Source organism: Heliangelus exortis, chromosome 1, assembly GCF_036169615.1.
Source record: "Heliangelus exortis chromosome 1, bHelExo1.hap1, whole genome shotgun sequence".
In the NCBI taxonomy this organism is placed as follows: domain Eukaryota; kingdom Metazoa; phylum Chordata; class Aves; order Apodiformes; family Trochilidae; genus Heliangelus; species Heliangelus exortis.
This window is the reverse complement of record NC_092422.1, coordinates 28,692,816-28,704,880: the sequence shown is the minus strand read 5'-3', so window position 1 is coordinate 28,704,880 and position 12,065 is coordinate 28,692,816. Positions and strand designations below refer to the sequence as shown.

General features: G+C 42.1%; 1 long non-coding RNA gene across 1 annotated transcript; it reads right to left on the bottom strand.

Moving 5' to 3' along the window:
• Window positions 1-228: 228 nt before the first annotated feature.
• On the bottom strand, window positions 229-11,335 carry LOC139791808 (uncharacterized). The gene is made up of 4 exons (XR_011724027.1): window positions 11,173-11,335; window positions 10,719-10,761; window positions 2,203-2,487; window positions 229-361 (listed from the first exon to the last, which is right to left on the bottom strand). It is a non-coding gene; the product is annotated as an uncharacterized lncRNA (long non-coding RNA).
• Between the last annotated feature and the right edge of the window lie 730 nt (window positions 11,336-12,065).

The window sequence follows — 12,065 nt, the reverse complement described above, 5'->3', positions numbered from 1 at the left end:
CCCCTTCCCCTTCCCCTTCCCCTTCCCCTTCCCCTTCCCCTTCCCCTTCCCCTTCCCTTTTCCACAGGCTGCTTCAGATACAACAGAAAGTCTCACTAACACCTCTGGTCCCTAAGACTGGCATAATGAAGCATGGAGTCCTCCTCTCTTCTAGGTGCACTAAAATAGAAGTCACCGGTGCCAAATAGCCATGAGTCTTCCAGTAAGTCTCCTTCCAAAGTCCTAGGAGTCTTTTTCAAAACATGGGTTTCATTTAGGTGCTTAATTCTGCTTAATGAACTTAATTCCAGACATGTGGGAATGTTGATGAGGTAACTTCGTCCTTGCAGTCTGTACATGGGGAAAGGCATTGCTTTGCTTCCTGTAAGATAAGGGAGCATAAATATTTAAAGATGACACGGTCCGTGGTGCATTATCTCACAAATTCAAATTCAATGGTATGTTGATATTTCACTGGGCATAAATTCACATTTCTACCTGTCCAAGTGGTGTACACCTCAGTATTAATGATTAGGAAGCCCCCCCACACATTGGAATACCCAGGATGTATTGCAGTCACCAGATGGGAGAACAGGACTGTACTTAAAATAGTTCCTCAGCCACAATTTCCCTTCCCAACACTGTGTCTTTGCCCCCTCCACTGAGTAACACAACATCTTGGTGTGGCTGAGATTATTGAAATGATTTAAGGTATAATAATAATAATAATAATAATAATAATAATAATAATAATAATAATAATAATAATGGTTTATTTTTAAACTAACGTCTTTGAACTGATCCTGTTTGCGGCGCAGTCCCCAGAGCAGCTGCTCTGCACAACTGGGGAGGGTGTGAGCTCCAGGGTGCGGGTGGGAGGGAAGGGTCTGAGATGAAGAGAGGAGCCGCTTTTTAAACCAGTTTCCTGCTGGCAGTGGTGGCTTTCCAGACCAAGACCCTCAACTTCCAAGGGGTCAAATGTCTGCCCTGCACTGCCACCTCTCAACTCTTCCCCCCACAGCTTTGATAATAGTGAATTTGAGGATAGTTGCTGGTAGTGCAGCGCTACCATGGCTAGACATTGCCTTCCTTTCTGGAGGAGGAGTATTTTTAAGGGGCGGGGTGAGAGGAAAGTGACCTGAGCTGCCGCATTCCTGTTATTCTCAGCTGTTGCAATGCCCGTGATGGGGGCTGCGGGGTTGCAGGGATGCTTCCTGCAGCTGAAGACATTTCAGAGCTGAGATTTCAACTCGTGCACTGGTGACACTGAAGGCAGCCCAAGGGAGGAGAAAAAGGCTGTAAAACCCTCTCTGGTCTCTGGCTCCTGTTTCATGCTTGGCAATTTGATTTTAAAAAACAGACAGGCTCAGGAAGCCTGGTGTTCACGTTCCTTAAATTCAGGAAAAGCCACTGCTGTAGTTGCACCAAACGTTGTCCATCAGGCTGGCCTTTTCAGAGCACTACAAGATGTTTTCACAGCGCAGAGGGGAAATGACTGGACAGGGAATTACAAATAAAGAGAGGATCAGGCTATGTGGACTAAATCCTGAATGCTGACGCTGAACACATTTTTCCTTAAATGGATCTCATCTGACTTTGCAGCCTGCAGGCACAGCTCTGAGGGTGAAATTAAGATATTAGGCAAAGTCTAGGATGCAACAATAAACTTTCCTTTCATGTTGGTGAGAATCATGTGGTTAAGCCGCTCTGCAAAGTCACCCTCAATAATTAAGGGACATACTTAGTCCATACTGGAGAGTTAATGGATTAAAATGATACATTATTGGACAGTGGTTTGACTGCACACAGCAGCTTTTATCCTAAAACACTTGAAAATCCCTGGGCTCAAGCTTGTTGCTGTTGGAGTCAGTGCTGGAATTATGGCTGACTGTCCATCAGTCTTGCAGGGAGACCTCATGCTGCCCAGCATCACTGGGGGACCTTCCCTTCAGAGTTCCTCAGTCCCCCAGCCCCATCAGAGGTCTTGCCTGAATGAAGACTGGTACTTTCATGCCAGTCCTTGTCCCACAGGCAGTTTACCTGTTTTGCATTTGTCTGCATAACCAGCCCTTGAAGTAGGGATTAAACCACCTTTCTTTTCTCCTAGGTGAGTCCCTTAATCCTTGGGCTACAGCTGTGCTTGTTCATTTATGCCCTCTGTTGCTGTCCCCTTCAAGCTTTTAGTCTTTGCTGTAAAGCAGGACAGGGCAAAGCAAGGTTTACCTATAAGGTGTGGTGGGGGAGAAAGGGGTCTGAACCCTTTGGCTCTGCTCCTCTTGGAAGGAGAGTCTTCCTCTTGGAAGACTTTTTTCTTCAAGGTCAACGTTCCTGGAGACAAGGTGTCCAAGCACTGAACATTGGTGTGTGAAGGGGCCACCGTGGATTTCACTCCAGGTTAACAAGGGCTTTGGCATCCTCATCTCTCTGCTCTGAATTAATCCCTAAAGCACACAGTCACACAGGAGCCCATTTCATCTGCTAAAGAATCAAGCTGATTTCTGCTTGAAGCTGTAGTTCAAAAAAAAAAAAAAAAAAAAAAAAAAAAAAAAAAAAAAAGCGCATCATAATTAAAAAGAAAACAACAAATCTGAATGAGTCCGTAAGAGGAAAGTTTAGTGTGCCCCTCACTTAAGACAGGCAAACACTTATTGTCCTATATGTATTATTCTGTCTATATTTAACATTCATGTATAAATTAATTTCATGAAGCTTAGGATTTGTAGTAAGTTTGGAATTCTTCAGTGTTCAAAAAAGCCCTCAACCCCTTCTGAAAATGAGAATAAATTAAACTTGGTGGCTCATTTATCCTCATTACTGTCTACCCATTTTGAATGAGACTTAATGTGGGAACAATGGAACTATAAACTAGATGTTTATACAGGACACCCCCTGGTCTTTCTTTTATTTTGCAAGTTAGGTCCCATCCATGCTTCTGAAGCAGTACAGAAAGACTTGGAAGGCCCAGCCTAGGAGCATAGACCAAGGGCTTATCTTGTGTAGGAGGATGCAACACTGACAAGAAACAATCTGTAATTTATTCATGCCCAAGCACAGACTACAGCTTCAAATGCAATTAGCTACCTGTTCTGAAAGACTTCTGTGCAGCAGTTTATTGTCATTAAACTTAAAAGGCTTTGGTAGGTCAGCAAGCCCCTCTGCAGTGATACAATCCCAGTAATACCCAGAACACATTAATAATGGAGCTTAGAAATGTAGGAACGGAATAGCTAAGGCTCATTCTGTCTTCCAGTAAAGTTTTTAATCCATTAATTTATACATTATCACTTTAATTCTTTGAAGTCTTATGAGGTACAAACACATAGAAATGTACTATATGTCCTTGTCTACCAGTTTCAAAATGAACTGTCATTTTGAAATAACCAGTGATAGGATGAGAGGAAATGGCCTCAAGTTGTGCCAGGGGAGGTTTAGTTTGGATATTAGGAAATTTTTTTTCACTGAAGGAGTTGTCAAGTGCTGGAACAAGCTGCCCAGAGGAGTGGTGGAGTCACCATCCCTAGAGGTGTTAAAAAAACGTGTAGATATGGCACTTCAGGACATGGCTTCGTTGGTATTGTGGTGTTTGGTTGACTGTTGGATTTGATGATCTGTGGGCTTTTTTCCCACCTTAATGATTCTATGATTCTATTTTAAAAATATTTAATATGTTTTAAAATGTCTCCTACTTCTCTTGTAGAGGAACTAGATTCTCACAAAGGATTTGCAAGCAGCTCTAGAGATTTTTGCATTCTTTCTCTTTCACCTTGCCTTTCACAATGAATTCAAGACATATCACACATCCAGGGAACAGGGTGATTTTTAAATTTAACCAGATTGCCTTGGCTTTTTGCTGCTGCTGTTGTTCTTAAAAAATACTACTTGGACAGTGCCATTGAATTCCATGAAGCTGGTGAGCTTGAGAAACAAGATACTCCAGGGTGTATGTGGCAGACTTTACCCTGGGATTGCCTTTGCTTCAGGACAGAGACAATGCCTTGCTAGACAGCACATACAGTCTCCATCTCAACTGGCAACTCCAGGCACTGCTGTAGTATTTATTAATAACAAAATTGTTGAAAGCTCTTATTGTAGTCCTTGATTTGTGTTGGCCCAGCCACGTGAAAGGACATCCAAGTGAGAACAAAGAGCACAGACCATGGCCAGGGACAGTCAGCTAGTTAGTAGCATCTGGGGCCAAGAGCTGAGGGCCCCAGTAAACTGATCTGGCATCTGATCTGCATTGGCTCATTTGAAAAAGTCTTAAAAACCGTGGAGAAAGAGCTGGAGAAAATTTAAAGAACTGGAAAAAAGTACCTGTCATAAGGCAAACAGAAGACTTCCTTTTTTAGCATCTCAAAAGTAAAATTAACAGATGAGAATATTGCACTGTATAAGTACCTTGATTGAGAGAAAATACCAGACTCTTTAGGAGCACATGTTTAACAGAGACAAATGGCTGTAATTTAACTCATTTAAGGCAACAAGTCTAATTATGAGGAAGGGGTTTTTACATGAGAGTCTCTCACTGTTGCAGCACAATGCGAAGGAAAGAGATGGATGGGGTCGTGAAGTCTAAAAGTCTGAATGGTTTGTCTTTTATGATAGTTAAAACGCTTTTCAGGGTTGCAAACAGTAAGTTTAAAATGGATTAAAACATTATGTTTTGTGCTTTAGTGTTAAGTGCACTAACCCACAGATCTGAGTTACTTTACTGTGGAAGCTGTTTCTTGTTTTGCCCACAAAGACCTTTCCATGAATAAGGATCTTTCTGACTGACGTTTCACTGAAACAGAAAGTTTTCATTAAAACACTAGATAAATTGACATGTTTTAATTTATAATCAAAACAAAACCAAAAAGTTCATTGAAATGTTCTTAAGAAGCTCTAATTAAATAATTCTGTTGCATTATTTCTGATGAAATGATCCTTAGATTTTCAGTCAAGATTAACAGTGAAGCAGATTTTACCATGATTAATGCTTTATGTGTTTTTCCACTGGCATAAACTATCATTTGTGTCTAAATGACATCTTGATGTATAACATTTGGTCTCTGAGTTATATTCAACAGCTTGACTCTTCTAACTTGCTTAAGTTTGAAGTTCCTGCTAATTCTCTAGTGCATGAGGGTGGGATATCAGCTGAAGTTCTGTGCTTTCCTTTGTGCAGAATCTAAATCAGGAAGAATATGCAGTATTTTGATTACCTTTCTGGAATACAAAAAAAAAATAAAAAAAAAAAAAAATTGTTCCACTTCAGAAAGACAGTATGGAAGGAGGATGCTAAGGGGCAGAAAGGTGATGAATTTTGTTGGAAGAGGTATGGAGCAGTGCCTACAAGAGGAGTGTTGCTTTCCAGCAGCTGCAGTGGCAAGGCTACATAAAATGTACAGCTGGGACATGACTTAAATTGCAGTAATCCATCAACTTGTTGTGGTTTCACAGACAGGCCATTTCCCACAGGACCTTACTGGTCAGCCTCACTCTGTAGCTTGTCTGCAGAGATGGAAAGGATTCCCACCAGCCCCTGACCTCGAAAGTCATGCAGGGGCCAAGATCCAGCAATCACAGAGCAAGGAGTCTGTAGGAAAATGTCCAAAAGAACCATGAGGAATAAGCAACTGAACTGAAGTGTGATGTTGTAAATAAAACCCCTGATGTATGTCTGTATGTCTATAGTACCATACACTCAGGGCAACATCGTGTAGGAGCAGGGAGGTTGTTTTCCCTTGAGCTGATCCTGCTGTGATCATTACCATGCTTGATTTAACCCAGCAAGGTAGAAAGTGAGGTGGCACTAAACTGTAAAAAAAGTCCCTGTTTTGAGAAACAACAACTCCCTCACTGATATTACTAGCAAGCAAATATTGGTCTAAACAAAGACAGCTTTGGGGCTACCCTGACTTACTGTGGTGACAAGGAGGGTTTGCATTTTAAGAGCTTGTGCAGTGCATTTTGATCCAAGAATGTCTGGAGCAAGGCAGCTCCAGATGTGCAGTCACAGGTCTAGGGATGTGAAACAAGAACGAGTCCAGGGATTAACTCAGAAGAAATGGTCATGGTGGTGTCTTAAATGTCATTGCTGCCAGGTGTTGATAACTTGTTTTTCTGTGGGTGCCTCCTCCTGCACATCTGTGGTGTTTTTTTGGGGAAAGGTAGTGCTGCAGCATGACCTTATCCTATGCAGGCATTTTCCAAAACCAGAATCTCCTCCCTCACTGCTATGATGGAGCAATCTTAGTCTGCATAGCTAAGAAAATGCCAAAATGTGTTCCTGTACACACAGTACTAAGAAGCAGAACAATAGGTTATGAATTATGAGGGGTATAAAAAAAAAAAAAAAAAGAAAGGCAAAAGGAACTTGTAAATCATACCAATTCTGCTTAAATCACTGCAAATAATTTTAGCAAGTGGAGAAATATGACATCAATAATGTCAGAAGCAAATTGTATTTGACCTCCCTGGCTGAGGGCAGGCAACATGCACATAATGTGTAATATGTGGCTTAACAGCTATAAAGCTTAGATATAAATCCTCTCTGGTGGACTTTCTAGTGCAGAGCAGCCTTTCTGACAGAGATGTTGATAGAGTTTATCCATAACCAGGAAGATCTCCCTAGGCAACTCTTCCACAGGTCTCCATTTTGAAAACAATTAAAAAGAAATCAGTCCTCATTTAGCTGGCTGAAGGAAGACAGTCTGGGTTGAAACTTTTTTCTGAGAATATTCAAAATACCTTTGCACATTAATGAACTGAAAAACCTCTCAGGTTTCTCTCGGATGGGAGGGTGATGCTGCAGGTTGGAGGAGTGAGAGGAAGATGAAGCATCAGCTCCTCCATCAACATTTTATTCTGATTCCTGGCAATGTTCTTAAAAATGCCTTTCTTAAGCCAGAGCCTGGCAGGGTGCTGCTTGTGAGACCTTATACCCATATAAATGTACCTATGTGTCCTAAATACCTGGGATGGCAGAAGTCCACAAAAGCTGCTCCCACAGTGATTCCTGCTTTTTGATGTGTTTTTCTTTTTCCTTCTGCTTTCCTTTCTAGTTTTCTGCTGCACTGGGGAGTTGAAGCAGCTGGACCTGGGGTGAGAGAAGTGCCCTTTTTGGCAGTGGTGAGCCCAGCCAGCTGGTGGAAAATCTCCCCTGGAAAATGATGTTCCCTATCTTGCAAGGAAGGTGCCTCTGTTGGGAGGAGTAGAGCATCTCCCACCACAAGTAATGCACCCACCATGGACTGCTGCAAAAAGCTGCACTGAGGGCTGGGCAAGCTGCCTGAAACCAAATCCCTTCCACCATCTCAGGTTTGTGGCTTCTCTCCTGTGGTCAGGTTAGGTGTCAGCTGACATTTCCTTACTACTGCTTCTTTGGCAGTAGTACTCTGTGTGTTGTGTTGTACAGTTGTGTTCTCTGAGCACAACTGATCTATCCCAAATCAGTACCCACGTTTTACATGGCAGCTCAGCATGTAACCAAAGACCAGGGTATCTTAACTAAGCAAGGACACCTCAGAAGTCCTCTGCACATTTTCCTACTGTATTTTACAATCCTAGCAGCTTCTGGAGCTCTGCTCACTGCGGTGCACAAAATCTGGTATTTCTTTTTTTTTATAGTAGTGTACTCACTATCTATTCAAATAGTCTTTTTGAGGCTTCTCCAGCCCTTTCACTGGAGTGAAATACAAAACTGAGTAACATGTCTGATTGTAAAATCCACAAGTTTATAATTTACTTATAATCTTATGTATGTTTTGTGCCAGAGCTACAGGTGTTGCTAATTATACCAGTATTACATGTAGTCACAAGCAAGTAAGATGTTGGATGTTCTAACCCCCCATTTGCAGCCACAAAAAAGTCTGTGAAAGGTGTCAGCATCATCTTGATTAATGGAAGGTTTTCACAGCAACAGAATTTCCTGTGCATTTTAGTTTCTCAGTGTTTCTGAGGTATTTTAATGGCAGATTGTAATAGGAAAGCAGGCATGCCAGCGTTAGAATGATTTACATCTCCTTTGGTTTTCACAGCATGCTGGTTATGTACACATCATGTCATTTAAGCAAAACTGAGGAAAAACATGAGGAAATCCACATCCTGACAGAACAGAGTTACAGCAAGAAATATATTGATTCTAAATGGAATGAGGCATGGTGGTTTTCTTGAAATTTTATCAGTGAGATGTGGGCTTTTATTAGGTTTGGACTCTTGAACATTTAACCTGACAAAGGCAAAGGGTGTTTGTAAATACACAGGTAGGCATTAGCCACAGGGTGGAGGAATATTTCACCAGCATAACCATCAGGATGACAGATGTATTTAACATTGTGCCCAGAGGGAGAACTAGTTTCTTCTGCTTTGACTCACTTGAAATGAGCTGATTTCAGCCCCAAGTTTATATAGTTGGAACTCCACTGAAGGAAACGTGAATGTATAAATGTACCTTGAGGACAGACCACAGATCATGATCTCATTATAAAAATGACCTGGTGAGATCACCTGGTCTGCAGAGCCATTCAGGGCAATAAAAACCAGGCAGAGATTCCTCTTTCTCACAGCCTTTAGTAGATGACCATCAGTCTAATGAGAGTCCCTGCACTAAGGAACTCCTTTCCGTTCTTATTGCCACATTCTTTTCCCTTCCAGCATCTCAGGTTTGTGGCTTCTCTCCTGTGGTCAGGTTAGGTGGCATCTGACATTTCCTTGCTACTCCTGCTTTGGCTCTGAGCACAACTGATCTGTCCCAAAACCAGGGCTGGTCCTACCTCCTCTGTGGTCCCAGACAGCTCCCATGGGACTTAACCCTTAGCTATGCCCCAGGAAGGCAGCACACTGCTTGGCCAGCAAGTCATGCAGACAAGTCACTGATGAACCAAAAATGTCCCTTCTGAATTTTTTTGGGGTGGAATCTGTGTGTCTGGCAGATAGCCAGGTTATTCCGCAGCAGTGGGAACACTTCCCTCTTAACCTGTCAGTCCCAGGCACTTGCCTGGTTTGCTCCCAGAACGGACCCAGCCCTCCCGCCCCTTTTAGCTGTGTCACCTGTGGCTGCAAAGTGTCTCACATCTCCACCCTGGGGATACCCCAAGCCCCCTTTTTGGAGGCAGCATACATCTGGATGGAGGTGCACAGCTGGATGGAGCCCACAATTCTGCCCAGAGGCAGCTTTTCACAGTTTTTGTGTTGGTAGGCAGCAGAGCACACCCTGGCACCTCTGGGGGAGGCTGAAAACCTGTGGGTATCCCAGACAAGAATATGTACACCCAGAAACCACACCAGATTTCTGCCTCTTGTGTAATATTATACATCAGAGTAATTTGATTTTAAAAGCAGTTTAACAACACTTGCAAAGACCTTTGCTTGGTTCCCAAGAGTTTTGGAACCACAGGAGAGATTTCAAGTTTGCTAACTTTAGACATGTGGAAATACCAAGGTATATCTCCCAATGACAGTTATCTGCATACAGTTGCATTAAAAGAATTTTTAAAATATTTTCTAGCTCTTTAAACAAATAAAGAAACTCCTTATCTCTTTGAATGTTAGATAAAGATTTCCCAGTTGCGCTTTTAAATCCTTGAAGGATCACTTAGGTAGGGTTGACAGAGGACTATTATCAAAAGTTGGACATTTCTTTCCCAATGTGCCACAAGACTTTTTTTTTATGATAACCTTAAGGTTAAATGATCTTATGATGCATGCACTGAAGTTAAATATATCATGCATTCACTGAAGGGTAAATCACTGAGAGACAGAATTCATAGTTCCTTCGTCATAAGCATTTTTATCTGAAACACTTCTTAGTGAAAAAAAAAAAATTGTCACTTGTTCAAATACTTGACTGCACTTTCTAATTTCAGTCCTCAGTCTTAATAGGACACATTTCTGTCAAAAGCACTGACTTTCAGGACACTGTAAGTTCTCCCAAGTAGCTTCAGTCTGATGGAAAGCTGGATATGGCACATTTGCATAAGTCTTATTTTACATCAAGAGGCTCAGCACAGCTGCTTCAATGTATTTCAGGAGTCTTGTATTAGGAAATAGGCTAAATCCTGCTCCCCTCATGGTCTTAAACCTCTCAGAACTCATTATGCCGTTCTGACTTTAGACACAGAGCCTTGCTGAATATTTTCATGTGTGAACCTGTAAAAAAACTGCATTAGCATAATGCTTCAAACCAAAGTAATCCGCATTTTTCTGGGAAGGATTGCATTAAACTGATTTCAAAGACACAGAGGATAAGTTAAAATGTCTCAAAATAGGTTGCTGTCAATTATGATGAAGAAAATCATGCCCTGAAGCTCATGGTGATTTAGTTGGATATTGGAGGGTATTTGAAATGAATGCTTGAGACACACGTCCATGATAAAATGGAAAATATCATCTCCCTGAGCATCCCATGTCAGGCACAGTTTGCTTACAAGAAGTGACAAGCTGTGCCATAAATGACCTGCATTCATCCACCCTTCTTGAGAGCCCTGTCCCAAATGGGCCCTGGATGTCCTGCCCCACTACGGTCCCATTCCCTTTGCCTACCTCCTGCCTTGCCCCTCTGACCTCAAAACCTCCTGCAAAGCCCAGTTTCATGGCAGTTTCTCATCAGAAAGGGTTAAAGGAGGAGAAGGGTTGCAGCAAGGGTTGGGTGAACCTTTCTGACAGGATGTGGGTGGCCCAAAGCCACCGGATGCTGATGTGGGACCTTGAAGTGGCTGGCAGGAGGGCCAGCTCCCTCCTCATGCTGTGCTGCTCACCGAGCTGCAGCCATTCAACCACTTTCCACTGCTGGAGCAGATCCTAAAATAAAAAGAGAAGCAAGACTTTTTTAGAGTGCTTATGCAAGCGTGGGGTGGCACTTGGTATGCAGCCGGGTCCTCTGCTGCGTGTAGTCAGCTTCCACCCTCTGTGTGAGCAGATTTTCTTCATAGCAGGGGAAAAAAAAAAAAAAAAAAGATATCAGTAAAATGGTATTTCTAAACAAAGCTTGGCAGGGGATTCAGGATAAGGTACAGTGCCGTTCTTAATCTTTTTTCCAAAAGAATGGATTTCAAGTTAATGAGCCCTGAAGCACATTTATTGGCTGTGTAGGAACAACCAAAACATCCTTCCTTTTCCTTTATTTGGGGACAAGAAGGGAGGTTAGCAGCACAGATTACTTCTATTTTACAACTTGAAAGACTGTTCTGTGATTCATAGGAGAATACCTACATGATTTTCCTGACTTAGGAAATATACTTTGGGCTGCAGGGGCAGGAAGCAACTGCTGCAAGTATTTTAGCAGAGGCTGTGGGTTGTTGGCATAGCTGCAAACGCAGGTCTGTCTAGAAGCAAGGGCTGTTTTCAGTATGACTTTGTCTTGATGTTGACATGTGACTTGTCTGACCAAGCCAAAGTGTGATAAGACTCTCAATGTGATTTAGCAGTGCAGGAAGAAGGAAAACAATGATTGTTTTTGAGAGTGTCAGGAAAAGAAATCCCATTCCGCTCAACCTTTTCGTTTTTTTTTTTTTTTTTTTTTAATTGTTTTCCAGAGTAACTCAAACTTTTTTAAAAAAGAGCTTGTTCTCAGTGTGAATTTTTCCTGGGGGTCTGGATATACACAAAACTGGGTCAGTTGTTCCTACCCTTTTCAAGACATGTCTGCAGCCTCTGGATTTCTGCCAAACTTTTCAACATCCTTCATTGCCTTCAAGTAGAAGAACTGTGGCAAATCAGACCTGGATAGCCCTGTCACTCCCAGCAGCAGTCACACTTCAAACACAACTGACTTGACAACTACTCAGTTTTTACTGCTCTGCAGTTGCTGAGACGTGGCTGGAAGCCTGGCCTCTGGTCTTCACATCTGTCAAGGTGATTTAAAAATATACATAGTCAAAACTATGAATGTTGAATGATGTGCACTTAGAGAACCCAACAAACAGTCAGAACAAAATGTTGGTGTCTCTTAATGCTGGCAGATCTTGTTGCTCAATGACTTTGGAGTTTGTTGGTGAAGTATTTTGAGGCTTCTGCAGCAATTTACTCCATTAAGATTCAAAGAGTTTTTGCTAATATTTCTCTGAACACAAAGAATAATTTTTCTACCCAGCACTGGTAATACT